The following is a 2720-nucleotide window of genomic DNA, read 5'->3' as shown; positions in this document are numbered from 1 at the left end:
TTTATCATCCAGAAGAGCAAAGCTGGTTGAAAACAAACGTTACTGAGTCATTTTTATCACATTAGTAATGATAGTATTTTATTTGGACAGATAAAACTGAACTGTTTTTACTCATTTTTGTATTTTTCAGTGGAAGCACCCTACATTTATTAAATAAACCGAATGCTTCTTATCACCTGGTTTTCACTCCACCGTCCCACCCTGATTCTCCTCTCCCTGTCCCCACCAACGTTTGGACATTTACTCATCATAACTTATGAGTGTCTCTAGCAGGAGCTTGGGAACAGCTCTAACTCACGTCCAGGAATGTCAGATGATTTATTTCCCTTTTCCCACACAAGGTTGGTGTGATATGTGGCACCATTTCTTCCGAAAGTTTAGATTTCTTGTGTGAAATGGCCTCTATCTGTTTTGCTGGTAGATACCAAACAGATGCTCCGGTCTCCAAGTTAAGCTGTTGACTCAATCCTCTGAGCAGCATTTGGGATTTTGCCATCAGCCTGAGAGTTCTCTATGTGAATACAGCTATATTACAGCCATGGATTCAAAAGCACTCACAAGTTCATAAATGTATAACAATAATAACTTTACTGTTGCCATGTTGAGAGTCTGTGATTGAGAGAAATGTTGCCCTTCAATAATTTTTGAAAGTGCCAATTTGTTGACATTTTACAGCCAGGAATACATAGATCCTGAATGGCTTCCAGCAAAAAGACTGAAACTGTAGCCAAAGAACAAATCAGGATAAAGAACAAACAATGGTCTGAATAAGCAAGTTAGCATCATGCCAGGCTAGCCACCAGGCTCCATTTTATTTACAAATCGCCTTATTTTGTTGGTTTTAGTCAGGTCCATTTTATGCTTTTGTTCATGTCATAATCGACGTTTTAGAGGATGAAACAGGAGCCGCCTGCTTAGAGATGCTCCATGTGTTTGAAGCTGCCTTTATAGCATGTTGTAGCAGTTTTGTGAAAGGAATTTATCAAACTTTTGCTCACAGTTTATTCTAAAGGAACTCCAAATAATATTTATAAGCAAAAAGGTGAAAACGGTGATTAGGCTTGATCGAAGAGAAAAAAATCTTTCATAAAGGCCAAATGGTCCAGATGGGAATCAGATCCATCAGAGTATATTACAAAGCTAAATGGAATTATACATGCTCTTTTAGCACCAGAATCTGGATATTGGTCTGCAGAATTTATCACAATGTAACCGCAAAAAGAATCAAAGTTAAGGTTTTTTTTTGTCTCAGGGAAAACGTGAATCCAGAGCAGGTTCTTATAAAGGTAAGAGGGTTTTAGAGCTAATTAACTTGTAGACTGGATGTGAGCGTTGTCAGAGGAATGGAGCCAGCCACTCCAGGTGAACGCTCCTGTTTGACCTTGATTCTTCAGTTGTCCTTCACCTATGTGGTACTCCATGATACATCAAACTGTGGCGAGTTTGCATACTGTATGTATGAGAATACATACATGCAGTTAGTTGTAGTAAAAGCTCAGCTAATAGCTATGTCTACAAGAGAGACATGGCTAAACACTGAAAACGGGACCAGCTGTATCCTCTTTAGGCTTCCAGCAGTAGCCTGGCCGATGCTCTCCTCCAGGACGCTTGTCACAGCAAAACAGAATGCCAGGCCAGATGTACCTACTATGAAGAGAAAAAATAGACAGAGAGAACATAAAGTTAAAAGTAAATAACAACAAATAATAATAATTTTCAATAAAACTTTTGCTGCAGCGTTCTGGATCAGCTGAAGGCTTTGAACAACATAGTGGACTTCCTGATAGTAAAGAATTACAATAGTCCAGCCTTAAAGAAACAAATGCATGGACTAGTTTTTCAGCATCACTCCTGGACAGAATGTTTCTTATTTTAGTAATATTTCAGAGATGAAAGAAGCAAATTCTAGACATATGGTTAATATGAAATTTAAATGACATGTCTTGGTCAAAAATAACACCATGTTTTTTTTTTTTTTTTACTTTATTACCAATTTAATGCCATCCAGATTAAGGGATTGATTACGGGGTTTTTTTTTGTTTTGTTTTTTTTGTTTTTGAGGACTCTGGTCCAAAGAGGAAAACGTCTGTCTGGTCAGAATTTGAAAGCAGAAAAATGAAAGTCATCCTGATTTTTATACCTCTAAGACAGGCCTGTAGCCTGTCTATCTGAATGAATTCATCAGGAAGTATTGATCGATATAGTCGAGTATCATCAATCAATACTGTCAGATAATGTTACCAATCGGAAGCATAGTTATTGAGCATCACTCTGCTTATTATAAGTGCTTCATTATTACAGTAAAAATGTGCTTTCTGCCTAGCACTGTACCCCCAGAGGTACACATGTATGACTCATGGTACTGCAGTCAGTAAAGTTAGCAGGACTCCAAACCAGAGGACAAATAATACTGAAACCACTACTCTGGTTTTATTGTGTTCATTTTAAGCCAATCTCGAGGCCACAAACAAAGCTTTTGTGACTAAATGTTTCAGAAGTCCCACATGATAAAAGAAAGTTGAGCACTTGAGCATTTCAATGAGAACCTGAACCTTATAGATTAACCAGGAAAATATTTATCTGTTCAAATTCTGATTTTTTTTTTCTGCCAAATTCTCACACAAACATTTAAATCCAAACTACAATCTCAAAACGTCTGAAACCTAATGACCTTGAATGCTTTTTATGAGTTTTAGATTGTGATAATATAACTTATATGT

Source organism: Fundulus heteroclitus, chromosome 5 (assembly GCF_011125445.2).
Source record: "Fundulus heteroclitus isolate FHET01 chromosome 5, MU-UCD_Fhet_4.1, whole genome shotgun sequence".
NCBI classification, from domain to species: Eukaryota; Metazoa; Chordata; class Actinopteri; order Cyprinodontiformes; family Fundulidae; genus Fundulus; species Fundulus heteroclitus.
The sequence above is the reverse complement of the archived record's forward strand: the minus strand, read 5'-3'. Positions refer to the sequence as shown.